Raw genomic sequence first — 19691 nt, forward strand, 5'->3', positions numbered from 1 at the left:
TTGCTGTGCTCCCTCCAGCCAGTGTCTCCATTCTTCCAGAGCCAGTTTGACAGCCAACAACTCCCGATCCCCCACATCGTAGTTCTGCTCTGAGGACGTCAGCCGTCGGGACAGGAACGCGCACGGATGGAGCTTGTTGTCGGTCTGGGCCCTCTGCGACAGGATGGCCCCGATTCTCTGGTTGGATGAGTCAACCTCCACCACGAACTGGCGAGTTGGGTCGGGTAGTGTGAGGATGGGAGCGGAGCTGAAGCGCCTCTTCAGCTCCTAGAATGCCGCCTTCGCCGTCCAACAGAACGGAACCTTCGGGGATGTTAGAGCATGCAGTGGAGCCGCTGTGGCGCTGAAGCCTCTGATGATCCGCCTATAAAAGTTAGCAAAGCAGAGGAATTGCTGCACTTTTTTGCGGCTATCAGGTGTAACCCATTTAGTCACCGCGCTTACTTTTGCCGGGTCCATCTGCACTTTACCAGGGGCTATGATGAAGCCTAGGAAAGATACAGTATCGGCATGGAACTCGCTCTTTTCGGCCTTGACATAAAGCTGGTGATCAAGGAGGCATTGCAATACCATCTTAACATGACATTTATGAGTCTCTAAATCCGGTGAATAGACAAGAATGTCGTCCAAATATACATAAAACAATCCAAAAATTCTCTCAATACTCATTAATCATGGCCTGGAATACAGCGGGTGCATTGGTGAGGCCAAACGGCATCACTAAGTATTCAAAGTGTCCTCTGGGAGTATTAAATCCCGTTTTCCATTTATCCCCCTCCCGGATGCGCATGAGGTGGTACGCGTTGCGCAAATCTAGCTTGGTGAACACCCGAGCTTGTTGCAGTTGATCAAATATGGTTGTCATGAGTGGAAGGGGGTACCGGTTCTTAATCGTGATTTGATTGAGTGGGCTATAGTCTATGCAGGGGCGTAGGGTACCGTCTTTTTTGCCCACGAAAAAGAATCTGGCCCCTGCAGGGAACGATGACGGTCCAATTAAACCTGCTTTAAGAGACGCGTCAATATAATCATTCAGGGCCTGTTTTTCAGGTGCCAAAAGGGAATGAAGCCGCCTCTTGGGTATGGTAGAGCCGGGCAGGAGCTCAATGGCGCAATCATATGGATGGTGGGGCGGTAGAGAGGTAGCCTTCACTTTACTGAATACCTCTGCGAGTTGGTGATAACACTCGGGTACTCCGGTCAGACCTGGGGTTTCTGGGTCTAGGGCAGAGGAAGTAAAAACAGGGTCAGGATCACATTTAGAGTCAATCGGGGGGTTAGATTCGAGACATGAAACTTGGCAATGGGATCCCCATCCCCTTATCTCTCCGGTTGTTGGTATGGTTGGGTTGTGCCGTTTTAGCCATGGATATCCGAGGATAAGAGGGTTCATAGGGGAGGTTACGACATGCAATCTTAATTTCTCATGATGGTTGCCAAAAGACAGAGAGATGGGTTTGGTTACGTGAGTAATATCAAAAAGCGCTTTTCCATTGAGCGCCTTAGCTTTCACTGTCGTGTCTGACAGTTCAGTCTTGACCCCTAATCTTCGAGCAAACGACCAGTCGACCAAACTCTCATCGGCCCCGAAGTCTATTAGCACCCCAAGTTCAGTGTCTTTTCCTAAGCAAGTAATTGTGCCGCTGGGTAGGCCCCGAACCTTCTGATTGGTGGCAGAAAAGGTACTCACCATCAGGCCTTTCCTCACCGGGCAGGAGGGGAGGATATATCCTTGCGCACCGCAATAATAACATCTACCCTCCTGGCGTCGGCGCTGCCTTTCCTCCTCGGTCAATGTAGCTCTGCCCAACTGCATGGGTTCGATCCCAGTAACCGTCCCGGTGGAGCCAGGTTCTGCGTGAGGCGGTGCACCTCGAGGGGCGAAGACCCGGCCACTGATGTGCGGGAGAACGCTGGTGCGTTCCTGCATGCGCGCTGCCTCTTCCATTCCTGTAGTCGATTGTCCGTGCGAATGGCTAGGGCGATGAGAGCGTTGAGGTCGGTGGGGAGGTCGGAGGGGATGAGTTGATCTTAGATGGGCCCCGAAAGGCCCCTGAGAAAGATGTCATACAGGGCCGTAGGGTTCCACCTGCTTTCCGCAGCCAGAGTGCGGAAGCGGATCGCGTAGTCCCCGACAGACTCCCGAATGTGGGTCAGCGGGCATAGCTCCTGAGCGTTCTCCCGATCTGAGGAGATTGGATTGAACACCATATACAGGGCCTCGATGAAGGCGGGGAGGGAATGACACGTGACAGAATCCCTAGCCCATTTGGCGGTCGCCCACGCCCGGGCCCTACCCGTTAGGTAGGAGACCATAAATGCCACCTGGGAGCGTTCCGTGGGGAATTCGCCTGGAGACCGGTCAAACTGCATTTCGCACTCGGTGATGAAGGCTCTACTGAGTCCGGATTCCCTGGAGTAGTGTTCCAGAGGAGCCAGTCTGGCGCCCATGGCAATGGGAGCGATAGCAGGACGGGCCGCAGGGGAGGCAGCTGGTGGACTGGGCGTCGCCGCTGATCCCGCGGTCAAAAGCGAGAGAACTTCCTGCATCTGCTTGCTCAGCATTCCCACCTGGGTAGCCACCACCCCTCTGAATTCTTCCTGGGTCTTTGCGAGCCTTTGGACTCCAAGACCCAGAGCCTCCATTTGCTCCTGGTGTTGGGCGAGCCGTGACGCCTGGGAGCGTACTGCGGCGGTCAGCTGCTCTGACTCTGCCGAGCCCGTGACTGGCCAGCACACGATTAGGATCAATGAAGACAAGCGGACTGACGCACAGAGGAAGGGCCCACGAACTGAAACGAGAGGAGAGTTACTTATCAAAATAAAACAGGAAGTGACAATACAACAAAAAGACAAGACAACAATAACCCACAAAACATGACGGCATGACAAAAAGGCTTGCAATATTTCAGTTTGTAATGAATCCTGAATGTATGAGAGAGAATAAGAGAATGTTTGGTGCCAGCCGAGACGGCGCCATCTTGGCTGACGCCATCTTGGATGGGGTATTGTTATGCTAATGTATATGCTAATGTGTATGGCGCCAGCCGAGGCGGCGCCATCTTGGTTGGCTGGCGCCATTTTGGCTGGCTGGCGCCATCTTGGATGGGGACATGTATGGGGCATGTATTATAGCTGCCAGGCGTTGGTGCACCTAATTTGACATTCAATAGTTCGAGGGGAGGTCGTAGTCGTCTCCAATCCTGACAAATGACCAAATCAACATAGGTCATTGTTTTGTTTTGTCTTTTATTATTCCGTGTTGCTTCTGTTGTGGGTTTTTTTTAAAAAGAAATATAATGGACCATTGTAACCTGTCGAATCGTTAAAGCGCCGTGCTGATGAAGACATCTGAAAGAAAGAAAGACCAGGTGTTGGGGCCATTTAATTCTGAGGGAGACTGCTGAAGGCCTCTGAAGGCCTTATATTTCAGTATATTTGATGTGCCTCCAGCATATTTTGTATGTTACAATTTGTTTAGTTTTATGAAAGTTGCCTTAGTTAAAACATGTCCTGACTAAAAACAAACTCAAACTGTTGATGGAGCAGAAGATGGAGAGGTAATGGATCTACTGTATCTGACGCTAGAAGTGTTTAATAGCGAATGTGGAGTTTTTCAAACAATAGTGAATGCACCGCTTTCAGAATGAAACCGCTAGACCAGGGGTCACCAACGCGTTGCCCGCGGGCACCAGGTCGCCCGTAAGGACCAGATGAGTCGCTCGCTGGCCTGTTCTAAAAATAGCTCAAATAGCAGCACTTACCAGTGAGCTGCCTCTATTTTTTAAATTGTATTTATTCATTTAGCTATTCTTGTTTAAATCACATTTACATGTAACTTACAAATGACAATATATACATAAACACTTAAAATGTAAAGAGTTTTTTGTGTTTAATATAAATGAACTCTGACCTAGTATAGTTTAAAGTGCGCATTACCAAAACATAGCGTATGTTGCGCTCTTACAAACAAGCTAACGTTAGCGGACACAGTGAATATGAGGAGAGTTACCCCAGAAATGTCAGAAAAAAGAAAGAAAACATCATTTTTGCAACGAATGGGAGGTAGAGTTTTTCTTTCACCACTGTGAAAGGATCCTGCGTGTGTTTAATTTGCAAGGCAACTGTGGCGATCGCAAAGCGGCACAATGTGGAGAGACATTTCACTACGTGTCACACAAGCTACCATGCTAACTACCCACCGGGCAGCGCACTGCGAGCAGAAAAAGCCCGCGAGTTAAAGGCAGCTTTGTGCAAACAGCAGTCTTTTTTCACTACCCCGGTTAAAAACTCCCAAAAAGCAACCGAAGCCTCGTTTAGAGCTACGCAATTCTTGATGAAGAAAAAGAAGTCATTTACAGACGGAGAGGTTGTCAAAGAAGCAATGATGATAATTGCTAAAACATTGCTTGGAGACGAGAAGTATGGAACCGATGTACTCTCCAGTCTCTCCGATGTTCAACTCGGGGCAACTACAATGGTAAGAAGAGTGTCGGCGATGTCTGGGAACTTGACTGACCAGCTGGACCGTGATCTGGCGAGGTGCCGGTGGTTCAGCATCCAGTGGGACGATTCGGTGGACAGCAGCAGTACGGCGCAGCTGATGGTATTTATCCGGATGGTGTTTGATGATTTCTCCACAAAAGAAGAACTTCTGACACTACTGCCAATGAAGACAACTGCGAGGGGAGTTGACATTTATAACGCAGTGAAGGAGTTTTTGGTGGAAAAAAAGGTGGCGCTGGAAAAGCTGGTATCAGTGACTATGGATGGAGCTCCTGCTATGATCGGCCGACACACAGGATTCGTTGCTCACTGTAAAGCTGACCCAGAGTTCCCAAACTTTCTGCAGTACCACTGCATCATACACCAGCAGGCCTTATGTGCAAAAGTGATCTGCTTTGAACACGTAATGACTCCCGTCGTGAAGATCATAAACAGCATCCGCTCCAGAGCTAAACAGCACAGAACACTCAAGGTACTTTTGGAGGAGCAGTCAGCTGAATATGGTGACCTGCTACTACACACAGAAATCCGATGGCTCAGCAGGGGACGAATTTTACAATGTTTTTTGTCACTTTTGGGTGAAATCAAAGAGTTCATGCAGTCCAGAGGTGAGGACACCGTGCTGCTGGAGGACACTGAGTGGATACTTGACCTTGCATTTTTAACGGACATTACTGGAAAACTGAACAGTTCGAACTGTGAGCTCCAAGGCAAAGGTAAAACTGTCGCCGATATGATAAGTGCTTTAAGTGCATTTAAAGCTAAGGTGAACCTTTTCTCTGTGCATTTGCAAAGAAAAAATGTGCTGCACTTTCCCTCTGTGCAGATGGTGCTGAAAGACAATGCTTCTGCATCTGAGGCTTTTGACAAAGTTGTAGAAAAGTACTCTCAGGTCATAAACAGAGTTGGGCAAGAGTTTGAGAACAGGTTTTGTGACCTGGATCAGATTGAGCCATGTGTGTAGTTCATTTGTAATACTTTCATGAACGTGGACATATCATGCATTGCTGAGCAGTTAAGTGCAACATTCAGCCTGGATGCTGAACAGGTGGAGATTGAAATTGTAACACTGCAAAATGACCTCCACCTCAAAGCCCACCAGGCTGCACCAAACTTTTGGTGCCTTGTTGACACAGAAAAGTACAGTGGTGTATGCGCAGCAGCTATGAAGGTTGCAAGCCTGTTTGGTTCAAGTTATCTTTGTGAATCAGCCTTTTCTGACATGAACTTCATCAAGAACAAACACAGAACACGCCTCACTGATGCACATCTGCAAGACTCACTCAGAGTTGCAGTGTCGAGTTACACACCAGAGTACAACACACTAGTTAACAGCATGCAATGCCAGACTTCCCACTAACTGACAAAGAAACAGATAACAGATTTGGTGTCAAGTTCAAAGTATGACATGATTTATTTGAAAATTTGAGAGTTGACGTTTGTATTTTACATGAGTTATTATTTGTACAAACATGGTGCAAAGTAATTCATGATTTGTCAAAAAATGTTAGTGGCTAGCTAGTTGAAATGGGATATTGTGATTTCACAAGACTGTCTTAGAAGTGATCATTTGAAAATGTTCAATTAGAAAAATGTGCACTTAAAGAAAATATAAAAATAAAGTGTTGCATATTGATATTTATCTGTTTCTATATATATTTTATGTGAGAAATCATTAAGATAATCAGTGTTTCCACAAAGATAAATATCATTAATTATTATTGTCAGGACTAAATACCATCAGACATTAATTTACACGCTGGAAACAAAGAGGAGAAGACAACCAGTATTCCTTTTGCTCGCGAGGAGAATTACGTAGAAGGCCCAGTTACAGTCCTCCACCAATTCTGGACTCCTCTTCCGCTATCTCCTCTTTTTATTTTGGGTTGCCCTGGTTACAAGAGGCGTTGCTACAGTAAAGGGAGGGGAGATTGTGGCTGTAGCAACGCTGATTAGCTAGCTAACAATGTTGTGTGGTGCGAGGCCACATGGCCTTGGCCGATTCGTGACCCCAGGAATGCAGAGTCTGTTCTTAGGTGGTTGGCAGCCTCGTTCTCGGCTGCGATCTCCAAACCTGGATGCCGTGTCCCTGTAAAACAGGGGTCACCAACTCCGGTCCTCAAGGGCGCCAATCCAGCCTGTTTTAGGTGCAGCCCTACAACAACACACCTGATTCAAATAATCAGGATCGCTATCAGCCTTAATAGAGCTTGCTGATGAGCTGATCATTTGAATCAGGTGTGTTGTTGTAGGGCTGCACCTAAAACAGGCTGGATTGGAGCCCTTGAGGACCGGAGTTGGTGACCCCTGCTGTAAAACAATGCTCTAGACCAGGGGTCTCAAACTCCAGTCCTCGGGGGCCGCATTCCTCCATGTTTTCCAAGTTTCCCTCGTTAAACACACCTGATTCAATTATCAGGCTCCTGCAGAACGTGAGGATGAACTGATCATTTGAATCAGGTGTGTTTAACGAGGGAAACTTGGAAAACATGTAGGAATGCGGCCCCCGAGGACTGGAGTTTGAGACCCCTGCTCTAGACTTTCTTGCTACGTTTCACACAATAATAATGATGAGTAAATAATCAGATACCTCTCGTGCATACACTCCAACAAACGTTAAGTAGATGTGAGATAACTTGCATGAAGTCTACTTAAACAAACATTGAGTAAATATGGGATAACTTCAAAACTGTCCCGGTCAACAACAATTTATCAATAGAAACTACAAGGTATAAAAGAGAAAGAACTTCTCTTGAACTAAACAAAGAACAAAGGTGTTCTGTTCATAACTAGTGAGGGCCTCTCACGGTTAAGAAAAGGAAGGGAGAAAATGAACTCCTTAAAGCTAGACAGATATATTGGCTTGAGCGAAGATTGTGAGACCTCCGGTTCAGGCCGACCAGCGCTTCTGCAAAACTAATTATTCTAACAATTATTAATAACATAGAGTTAAAGGTAAATTGAGCAAATTGGCTATTTCTGGCAATTTATTTAAGTGTGTATCAAACTGGTAGCCCTTCGCATTAATCAGTACCCAAGAAGTAGCCCTTGGTTTCAAAAAGGTTGGTGACCCCTGCCCTAGACACTACATTGTAAACACGCATCCGAGGCACCTCCCCGGGGAGCACTGGCTCGCTTTAACTCTAGAAGAGGATGGTTTGGCCATATTCTTTGACCCTTTTGGTCTACCACCGGACAATCTATATTACCCGTCAAGTATATACAGATTTCTAAAGAAGCATTCTAGTCGGGTAGAATACCAGAACAGCCAGCTGCAACACAAGCTGACAGACACCTGCGGTCAGCAATGCATGTATTATTTGTGCCAACATGGATGGGGTCTTACTTACCAGGAATTGTTGACTCATTACACTTTTGATCCTCTTAATAACGACGCAATGGTTAGCGAGTTTGTCAAAAAATGTCGGAGGCCAGACCGGATGTGTGGCGGACAAACATCATGTTCATTGCATAAATTTAAAAAATGTCATTGTCTGAAACCGTGTTAATGTTTTATAAAATCTCTTTTATTCAATAAACATTGTTAAAGGGAGTTACAGAGTCATGTGTTTTTTTTTTCAGTAACAGTAACAACAATAGTATCTAACATCTAATAACTAACCCACTTTACCACCGGCGAGGTCTTCTTTCTTTTTCTTTTATTTATCACGCTTACATCTTTTGCATAAGAAACATCCTCATCTTCATCCCTAGCGTATTTTAAAAGTTTAAAATCAGCACGAGCCAAGGGATTCGAGACGCTTGATTCAGGTAGATTAAGCTGTGCTAATGTACGCAGAAATTCGGTCCATCCTACCGGTTGACCGGCTAGTTTTTTTCCACTCACGACTATATGTTTTAACAAATCGCTCATATGTGACCCTTTGACAGTTTTTCCTTTAAAAATAAATTCACTTAGCAGTGTCCAGTTTACATCCTCTGCCGATAATCTTTTCAACACATAGATGGCGTTGCGGCGATAACGTGGTCCGATGGCACCCAATATCCCCCCATTCTTCACCGGTCACCTTATCTGTCGTCTTTCTTTCACCCGCCTCATTGCCTTTGTTGTGAATCGTGATAGGAATTTGTTCGGAGTCCTTTTGTTTGACCAACCCTATGTAACGTTGCATCAGAGTTTGATAAATTGTGATCTTTTTAAATTATTTTAAAATTTTTAAATTAAAATTGTTATTGTCCAAAACCTGCTTCATCTCTTCATCCAAAGAATGGTCGGAGCAGGCCGGCTCAGCCTCTCGAGCTGATAAGGGGAGACCAGGTACATTTTCTGCGCCGTTTTCAAACTCTATTTTATTATTTGTTCATAAAACCACTAACGATGTTTCCCAGAACAGGTGCGAATGCGGCCAGTAAAGGCAAATGCTTACATTTGGCCGGTTTGGATGTAAACAAAGACTTGAGTAACGGAGCATTTGTTTTTAAAAGCTTCGTCATTGTTTTATTGTTTGGGGATATAAACAACAGGCCACTGGTTATGTAGTACACTTGTACGTAGTCTATATTGTTCTGGGCATGAAGGTGTCAAATCTATCACTAAATACCCGTGCGGCTCCCTTGTAGCATCCTCAAAACACTCCAGGAAAAACGTCCGGTTGTTGGGACAAATTTCATTCGCCAGAACGTTCACTTGCAATTTATCGCCGGGGTTTGTGAACAAAATCAAATAATTACTGTTTAAACTAATAGGACGGCTGAATTTGCCCTGATGGAATACATTCTGTGTTAGCATTATAACGCTTAAATTTTTATGATGTCTATATTGGGTGAATATTTGAACCACTTCCGGATTATCCGAAGCCTGGAAGATGATGTCATCTAGAATCAACAGACCGTGAAGGACTGCTGCATGGTACTGATCACCGAAACCTGGCTTCATCCACTCATACCGGACTCTGCTATCGAGCTAGCAGGATACACCACACAGCGTCATGACAGGACTGAGAACTCCGGCAAGAGCAAGGGGGGGGGGCTCTGTATGTACGTCAATAACAACTGGTGTACTAATATGGTGACTGTAGACAGTCACTGCTGCCCGGACCTGGAGTACGTGACTATTAAATGCAGGCCCTTTTACCTCCCTCGTGAATTTACCGTAGTCATGACGACTGTTGTTTACATACCTCCGGAGGCTAATGCTAAGCTAGCTATTGGACTATTACATGGCAGTATTAGCAGCCAGCTGAGCAGATATCCTGACGCAGTCCACATCATGGCAGGGGACTTTAATCATGTAGATTTGAAAGCAGCACTCCCTAGTTTCCATCAGCATGTTAAATGTGCCACTAGAGGACTTAACACTCTGGACAAGGTCTACTCCAACATTAAGCTAGGCTACAGGGCAAAACAGCTACCTCACCTGGGCCAGTCTGACCATATGTCACTGCTATTAATCCCGGCATATACCACCATCAGGAAATCAGCTCCTATCATCACTAAAACTGTTAAAACCTGGCCTGATGACGCCTCTCAGCAGTTGTAGGACTGCTTCGACAGGACTAACTGGGACATCTTCGAACACCGGGACTTGAACGTGTTGACAGACAGTGTTCTGTGTTATATCAAGCACTGCACAGACACTGTCACAGTGGACAAACCTATACGGATATACCCCAACCAGAAGCCCTGGATGACCCGGGAGGTCCTTCGGCTGCTGGAGGAGAGGGACACCGCCCTGTCCCTCAGGTCTGAGGACGGGGCTCTCTACAGCACAGCCAGAGCCAACCTGAGGAGAGGCATCAGAGAGGCCCAGCTTGCCTACAAGAAGAGGATTGAGGATCACCTGGACAGCAACAACAGCAAGCAGGTGTGGCAGGGAGTCCAGCATCTCACCAACTACAGAACCACCATCGGAGCTGCTGAAGGGGACGCCTCACTGGCAGAGGTCCTCAATACCTTCTTTGCCCGGTTCGAGTCCGAGCCACCTGAAGCGGCCACATCACATCCCACAGACCGCAGCAGCTTCACCCTCACAGTGAAGGAGCACGAGGTGAGGCGCACGCTGCGGACCATCAACTCGAGGAAGGCTGCGTGTACTGACGGCGTCACTGGGCGTGTCCTGAAGGACTGCGCAGATCAGCTGGCTGGAGTCTTCACAAAGATTTTCAACCAGTCCCTTACCGAGCCCACCGTCCCATCCTGTTTAAAATCCTCCACTATAGTCCCCCTGCCCAAGAAACGCCACATCACAAGCCTCAATGACTACCGGCCAGTCGCACTCACCCCGGTGGTCATGAAGTGCTTTGAAAAGCTGGTACGGGGTCACATCACAGCACTCCTGTTCAGAGGTTTTGACCCCCACCAGTTTGCCTACAGGGCAAATAGATCCACAGAGGACGCAGTAGCTACAGCCCTCCACGCTGCACTGTCCCACCTGGAGCAGCCGGGGAGCTATGTGCGGATGCTCTTCGTGGACTTTAGCTCTGCTTTTAACACCATCCTCCCCCACAGACTGGTGGACATACTGGAGGGCCTGGGACTTCCACATAATACTTGCAGGTGGATTAAGAGCTTCCTGACGGGTCGCAGCCAGAGGGTGAAAGTGGGCCGTCATACATCCACACCTCTCAGTCTTGGTACCGGCTCCCCACAGGGCTGCGTACTGAGCCCACTGCTTTACACGCTCTACACACATGCATGCACCCCCGCCCACCGCAGCAACACCATCGTGAAATTTGCGGATGACACAACCGTGGTGGGGCTCATCTCAAAGGGGGATGAGTCTGCCTAGAGGGACGAAGTGGTCCAGCTATCGGAGTGGTGCGGAGAGAACAATCTGCTCCTAAACACGGCTAAAACCCAAGAACTGGTCATTGATTTTAGGAGGAAAAACAAAACGGACATTCCACCACTTATCATCGACGGGGTCTGTGTGAAGAGGGTGTCCTCCTTCCGCTACCTGGGAGTCCACATCGAGGAGGACTTCACCTGGGGCGTGAACACCTCTGAGCTGCTTAAAAAGGCCCAGCAGAGACTCTACTTTTTAAGGGTGCTGAGGAGGCACAGCATTACACAGAGACTGCTGGTGTCCTTCTATCGCTGCTCCATAGAAAGCACTTTAACGTACTGTATATGTGTTTGGTACTCCAGCTGCACTGCTGCTCAGAGGAAAAAGCTCCAAGGGGTCATCAACACAGCACAGAAGATCATTGGCTGCCCTCTCCCCACACTGGAAGACCTACACAGAACCCGCTGTCTCAAAAAAACACAGAACATTCTGAAGGACACTTTCCACCCTGGCCACTCCCTTTTCGAACTGTTGCCATCAGGCAGACGCTACAGATTAATTAGGTCGAGGACTAGCAGATTCGCCAACAGTTTTTACCCTACAGCGGTAGTCACATTGAATGCAGCTAAACGTAAATGATTATGTCTGTGTATGTTCTTCTGTGGGTTTTTAGCTTGTTTTTTTAATCTTTTTATTCTATTTATTCTATTTATTTTTTATCGCATGCGCGGATCGGTTGGCACTTTTTAAATTTCGTTGTACATGTGACAATGACAAATAAAGATCTATTCTATTCTATTCTATTCTATGATGCTGTTGTGGCGGGAACAACTTCTCGTCATCAAAAGATTCAGGCAGTCCCTTGATAAATATGATGTCTTTATTTAGGTTTTTGAGCTCATCGTACATTGGCTGATATGAAGTATAAACCCAGACAATATTATCAGTTTTTTTTCTCATAACATGTTCAGGATTTTCCAATACATTTTTTACAAAGAAAGTCTTGCCACAACCTGAAGGCCCTGCTACTAAAGATGAAAAAGGAAGTTCTAATCTAGGGTCAAATTCAATCTGGTTAAAAGCCATTTACACACACACACACGCACGCAGACGCGCACACACGAACACACACACACACACACACGCACGCACGCACGCACGCACGCACACACACACACACACGCGCGCGCGCGTAGGGATAGAGAGAAATGTCAATAGCCAAACGGTTCAGTGGTGCCTCGCTCTAGCAGCCTTCTCTTATCATACACCACATGAAGCCGCTTGGAAAATGACGTGTTTCCGAGATGAAACCCTCTCTTATTGCGAACAATGCTGTGTTGGGGGGCGTATAGCACATCTGAGTGTGCACCTGCTGTGTCGACGTACCCTTGAACCAAACCGAGCATGCTATCGAGATTGATGCTCTGACCGCTCTCGTGAGTTTGCGTGATCCCCTTCACCTTCATTACTGTGTGACCTGTCTCCCTCGTCCTGTAAGCGTATGTTTCTGGCCCTGCTGAGACAAATTCTAAAATGCTGTCATTCGAAAGCTCATCTGTCAAATCACCCAGATAATCCCCTAGAGCAGTGCTTCTCAAATAGTGGGGCGCGCCCCCCAAGGGGGGCGCGGTGCAATACCTGGGGGGGCGCGTGTGACCCTGGGGAACAGGCTTTTTTTTTGGCAGTACTAGAATAAAGTGTAATTGTGCATTTACTACAGTAGGCGGCAGTGGCGCTCTCATTGTTACTTCTGTCACGTTTGCGACAGTGCAACATTTTACGACTTACAAGACAACAGGTTTGCCTTGGTTAGCAGTGTTGAGTCAACAGAAAGCTCCGACTGCGTCCCGTCTATAGCCTCCGTTATTCAACATAACCACCAACATGAAAAAGTTTTTAACAGGGATGAAAAGAAAAGCGGAGAGAAACAAAGATAATGAAACAAAAGAAAGTCAGCCGAAAGCTAAGACGAGGAAATACGACGAAGCTCATTGTAGCCATTAAACCTGACTTCCTCCTCATTTTGATGAAAAAAAGAAAGAAAAAAAGAGCACAAATTGTTTAATTCACCTTGTTTTGTAGGTTCAAGTGTTTTATATATTGTGCTCCTGAGTTAATGTTGCTGAACTGAATGTAAATAAGTTATTATTTTTTTAGTTTTTGTAGTTTATTAGTTATTATAATTATTAAATATTATTTATTGATTTGATTTAATTTTGCAATGGTGCAATTAGTTGGTCAAACATGTTTACAGTTTAAACAAGGATTTATTTATTCTTAATTTCAGGCATTGATGCACTTAAAATCTTTTCTGTTGCAGACTTAAAACACGATTTGATAAAGTTATTCTTTGTAAGTTTGACCATGTCTTTCTTTTTTTCTTTAATGTTAATAAGGATAAAATGTTATGCAGAGATGGATAGTCACGGTGGGGAGTGGGGGGCGCGAATAGTTTTCTTCTTGCTAGGGGGGGCGTAACAGAAAATAATTGAGAAGCACTGCCCTAGAGGGAGAACACTTTCACCCGGTTTCACCGTGTACACGAGGCTGTCTGTGTCGGTGTAAAGAACTCTCCTCTGTAAAATTTCTAAATAGCTGTACATTTTCAGACATGCATAGGCTGTTGTGAAACACGCGGCAGCCACATTTGATCTTTTTGACGCAGGTATCTCATTGTTTGTGTTGAAACAATACTGTACAATCGAACGCTTTTCGCTAATGAAGTGGAAGAATTTCACATCGTACAGACCTGAAAACAGAAGTTCAAAAAATTCCTCAGATTTTGTCACAATTTTTGTGTTTGTCATGTTCTCACGCTGCGCGAGTTTCCCCCATTGATTGTTAAGACAGAGTTTTGAAACTTTTTCCGGGTTTACAGCAATTTTGGAAGGGTCTAGTTCAGCGGTGGCCAACCCGCGGCTCGCGAGCCGCATGCGGCTCTTTGGCTGGTTTCATGCGGCTCTTTTACGTTCATATCAACATTTGTGTTTATTTTTCGTGCGTATTTACTTCGCTTGAGTTCAATATGGTATTTTGGTCAAACGCGCATGCGCGTGAGGTGAAATCCCGCAAAGGAGGAGGGACAAACAGAGCGATTGGTTTTGCTGGCTTTTTAATGAATGGCGACTGTGACTACGGGGGCCCATTAGGTCCAGAAAAGCTTAAAGTTTTTTTTTTTTTAACGCAATGGCAAGCCATTCTGCCTGATATGTCGGACGTCATTGGCGCATTTAAAAGCTTCAAATGGTCAGCGCCACTTCAGCTCACTTCATGCCAATATCGATAAGGACTTTGCAAAAGGGACTGAATTTCGCAAGCACAAGTTTGGAGACTTTGAAAAGTCAGGCAGAAAAATAGGTACAGTTTTTCAAAAAAATTACGAAGCACTCAGAGACTGTCACACTTGCATTGTTTCAACTGGCTTGGAACATTGCACGGGCTAAAAAGCCATACAATGAAGTGGAGTTCGTTAAAATATGCCTCAGTGACGTTATTGAAATCTTGTCTCCTGAAAACGACAAACTAAAACGAATGGTCTGTCCCGCCACACATAGTAAGTGAAAAAACTTATTATGTTTTTGTTTGTGGAATTTGTTGAACTGAGAGTTTGTCTGTGTGAGAAAATGCACACAATGTTCATTGTTGAAAATGTGGTCTTTGGTCTGTGGTTTTAGTACTGTAGGAGTCAATTTGTCATTATCATGTTGGTGCGTGACATAATAATGTCACACAATAAATTTGGCTGAGCAGAGGGGTGTGTGTGTGTGTGTGTGTGTGTGTGTGTGTGTGTGCGTGTGCGTGTGCGTGTGTGTGTGTGTGTGTGCGTGTGTGTGTGTGTGTGGGGTGTTCATGTGTGCTCATGTGTATGATGTGGCTCTTTGCGATGACACAGTAAAAAATGTGGCTCTTAGTCTCTGACTGGTTGGCCACCCCTGGTCTAGTTGGATACCCTGATGGATACCCTTCTATGTATCTTTCTCTATCAGCCTGATTGACCACGTGAGCCAGATAACCTGAAGATTCCTGTTTACCTTTTAGAAATGTTAGGATATAATCCCGGAAAATTTTGTCACTCGCTCTTGTGTAATGCCATACTTCTGTAATATCTGCAACTGTGTAGCCGAGGTCAAGTGCCTTAGCAAATTTAGGGGTTGTCCAAACACCTGTTAACGATCTTTGATCATCATTATGTGTACACGCTGTCTGCTGGTTGTTATGCTCAGCGCATGTACGGAACAGTGTGAAGACGAGTTTACCTTTAGCTGTTTTGAAGGGTAAAACAGGAAAATACAAACCACGGGGTGGGTTGACTGTGGCGCTGATGAAACCGAAATACGACCTGGGGTCTTTAAAATGACCGTGGATAATCGTTGGATTTCCGATGGGGTAGATGCCTGTGCTATCGATGAAAGGGTATAATGTCGTCACATTAACATGCAGCACACGCTCGTCAGGTTTTGCTGTGTATCTTAAAACGAATGCGTTTGTTCGACCCCCAAAGAGGGCCTGCCTCGGCTTGAGAGTTGCAGGAAATTTGGCTTTTTTCAGGAATTCCTTCACCTCTATGCTCACCTTTTTCATTTGCAACCATTCGGGCTCCCACATAATTACAAGGGGCACATCCTGTTTAAGCTGTAGTTCCTGAATTTTCTTTTGGGTGTTATCAAACCTCTCCTGAAAGGGGCGTTTTGTTGTCGGACATATTTTAGAGAGGTTGTAGCATTCTGCGCAGCCATGGTGATAACAACCAAAATAACTACATAATAACTACAGTGTAGTTATCTATCTTGATCTCACCTCCGTTCAATGCATGCCCAATGTGAATATTTTGGCTATGCATGATCCATTGCAGGTATTGAATAGTGTCATGCGAAAAAGCTTTGTACTGATGCATATAGTTGTCTGAAGGTGTAATGGCTAGTGTTTGAGGGGTTAGGAAATTAGCGCAAAAAACTTTCATGCACGCAGAGGCTATTGTCACAGCATTGAATGGGTCTGTTCCAGTGGCCTCAAAAAACTCACTCCTGAATTTCTCACACCCCTGCATTAACAGGTCAACGTCATTCTCGCAGTAGGCTATCGCCTGTTTAGCAAAATCGAACACACCACTAGCTTCTTTGCCATACCATTCATCGAACTTAGCTCGTTGAGAGGGTGACATTCGTTCGATATAGGAGTACGCAGGGTCAGGGTAACACCCCACGTAGTTTAGATGTTCTAAAGAGCAGAATTTGTGTGGAAAATAACCCTTTGATTTATCTTCAAACCCCAGGGCCTTAGGCATCGCACTTAGAGGCATCGTCAGGAACGAGAGCGAGTCTATGAATCGAGATTTTGTGTCTAAATCGTGTCAATCGTCCACTTATCTGATGTAAGTGACCGGCTCTCCATTTAAAGGGTAGAATTCTGTACTTTAGCCCCTCTGCAGTAACGCAGCCTGTAGGGGAGACGAGAATTGATTTCAGCCGGTACGGAAAGAAGATTCGTTCCGAGTCTAACCGCTGTTCAGGTAACTAATCTATTGTTAGATTAATTCCGTCATTTCCGGACGGCAGTCCCGCTGAAATCAAAGAAACCCGAGGGTTGAGTAACTACTTTGTCGAGACCCAGGATCTCCTCGATAGCAGCCGTTTCAGCGGCTCTCCTTTCCTATTAAGATTGTTGCTTTTGTTATCCACTCGGAATAGTTTAGCTGTCTTTGTTAAGACCGCGGGAACTCGTTTATTTTCACTAGCGTACACTCACACTAGCTGAGCTTAAGTTAACGGTTTCGAACCAGATTCTGACACTCCCTGATGTCAAGGATTAAAGCTGTCTTCATTTAAAAAAGAACTGAACGGTTTAAAGTATGACTATGATAGAGAAACAAAAGAGATTTAAAGCATAAAAGATCAAAATAATCATTAATCGAAATTAAATGATTATAAAGTAGAAATTTAATGAATAAGCAAGAGAATTACAAGTTTCAATTGTTCGAACAACTAACAATAATTTCCACTCACCATTCTCAATAGAGCAAAAATTATTCTGTCTTGAAGTTCTCTCGATTGAAAACTCAAAAATATAGTAAAAAAGGGTAAGAGGCTAGAGGTCTAAAATGCTGTTTGGTGGAAAAGTCGAGTGATCAGTTCTCCTTCTTCCAAAATCCGAATTCTGTTTAAAAGAACAGGCTGGCCTAAAGAATGGAGATGACGACGCCCTAAAAATGGCTTCTCTCTCCTGCACCGAGGTCTGCATCTCCTAGCCTGTCTTTGATCTTAACTTTTGACTAAGTCCAATTTGAAGATAGTATAAATTCATCTTAACGGACCTAGGGTTAATCTCAGAAAGAATGAAATCTATCTTTGTCTAATCGGCGTTCTCGACCCACGGCAGTAGCCGCAGGGGCATACCCCTGACGGGCAGAGCCCTCTGGGCGAGAGAGAGCGATGCTCTTTGTCCGAACGAACCTTTTATACCAGTCCAGTTCGTGGGTACTATGCCTGCTTGGTCACGTACCAGTTTTTTTCCATGACGTCATACATTGGCCTCAGATGACCCAAATGCTTCCAGAATAGACTGCACCTGCATCTCAGCCGGTCTCAACCGGATTCAACCAGATGAGGTGACCATGTTCTCACGGAAGTAACAATTTTCTCAGGGATGCTTCATCCTGTTTCCCACTCCCAAATCTTGTCAACTGTCCATCAACGTGACATTTGCAAATGTTTTTTCTCTGACTTGTGTTCCGTCAAACAGGATTTTGTTTAGGCTTCAACTGGATGCACGTGACCGAGGTCACGCTCATATGTGGAACCTCAGTCTTCCACCACTTAGTATCACCATTAACCGTTTCCGCCTCCTTGTCTTCACTCACATTCATACATTCATGTGTAAATAGAACATCAATATTACATACATGTTTGATACTGATCAAACATCGTGACAATAATAACACATACTTTCACAATAGTCAATTTAACAGATAATCATAACTATGATCGTGGATTCTCTTAGTTAGCAGGTTAAAACACTCAAGCATCTTCAAAACGTATTTTGACAAGCTGGTGACCTCTAGGTCAAGCTCAAGCGTGGGAGTGCAGTCTTCCACCCACGGTATCACTGTCAGCCCCTTGTCCTTACTCAACTCTTAATACATTCATGTGTACATGTCCAGTGGCCAAGAAGCCCGCCATCACAGGTTTGAATGACTATAGACCTGTCGCACTGACATCTGTGGTCATGAAATCTTTCGAGAGGTTAGTGCTGAACCACCTGAAGGATGTCACGGGCCCCCTGCTTGACCCCCTCCAGTTTGCCTACCGGGCAAACAGGTCAGTGGATGATGCGGTCAAATGGGACTGCACTACATCCTGCACCACCTGGACACCCCAGGAACGTACGCCAGGATCCTGTTCGTGGACTTCAGCTCGGTGTTCAACACCATCGCTCCTGACATCCTCCAACAGAAGCTCATCCAGCTTGCGGTGCCTGCCTCCACCTGTCAGTGGATCACCAGCTTCCTGACCAACAGGAGACAGCGTGTGAGGCTGGGGGGCATCACATCTGACACCCGGACCACCAATACTGGAGCCCCTCAGGGGTGCGTCCTCTCCCCACTGCTCTTCTCTCTCTACACCAATGATTTCTCCTCAGGTGACTCTCCTGTGAAGCTCCTGAAGTATGCAGACGACACCACTTTCATCGGACTGATCCAGGACGGTGATGAGACTGCGTACAGACAGGAGGTGGAGCGGCTGGTCCACTGGTGCAGCCAAAACCACCTGGAGCTGAACCCGCTCAAGACCGTGGAGATGACAGTGGACTTCAGGCGTGACCCTTCACCACTTTTACCCCTCACTATCCGCAGTAATACTATTCTCTCCACAGACACCTTCAAGTTCCTGGGAACCACAATCTCTCAGGACCTGAAATGGACCGGCCACATAGACTCTGTCCGGAAGAAGGCCCAGCAGAGGCTGTACTTCCTGAGACAGCTCAAGAAGTTCGACCTGCCGCGGGAGCTGCTGAAGACCTTCTACACTGCCATCATCCAGTCTGTCCTCTTCACCTCCATCACTGTCTGGTTTGGATTGGCCTCCAAACAAGACAAGCACAGACTGCAACGGACAATCAGGACTGCAGAAAAGATAATTGGAATCAACCTCCCATCTATCCAAGACTTGTACCTGTCCAGGACCAGGAAACGTGCAAGTAACATCTCTACAGACCCTTCTCACCCAGGTTGCAGTCTGTTTGAACTACTCCCCTCTGGACGGCGTTATAGAGCTCTGTACGCCAAAACCAGCAGACACAGAGACAGCTTCTTACCCCAGGCTGTTGCTCTGATGAACTCACACCACTCTTAGAGTCTCAGAGTCATTCCTGTGCAATAACATCCTGCTCTCCACACCTTTTTTGAATTTGTCTACACTGTTTGTACTATGTGTCCTCTCTGCAT

General features: G+C 45.9%; 1 long non-coding RNA gene across 1 annotated transcript; it reads right to left on the reverse strand.

The window, feature by feature from the left end:
- Positions 1–655: 655 nt before the first annotated feature.
- Positions 656–9976, reverse strand: LOC119119554. The gene is made up of 3 exons (XR_005097347.1): positions 9967–9976; positions 4432–4438; positions 656–740 (listed from the first exon to the last, which is right to left on the reverse strand). It is a non-coding gene; the product is annotated as an uncharacterized LOC119119554 (long non-coding RNA).
- Positions 9977–19691: the final 9715 nt, after the last annotated feature.

The sequence above is a fragment of the Syngnathus acus genome, chromosome 2 (assembly GCF_901709675.1).
Source record: "Syngnathus acus chromosome 2, fSynAcu1.2, whole genome shotgun sequence".
NCBI lineage: Eukaryota > Metazoa > Chordata > Actinopteri > Syngnathiformes > Syngnathidae > Syngnathus > Syngnathus acus.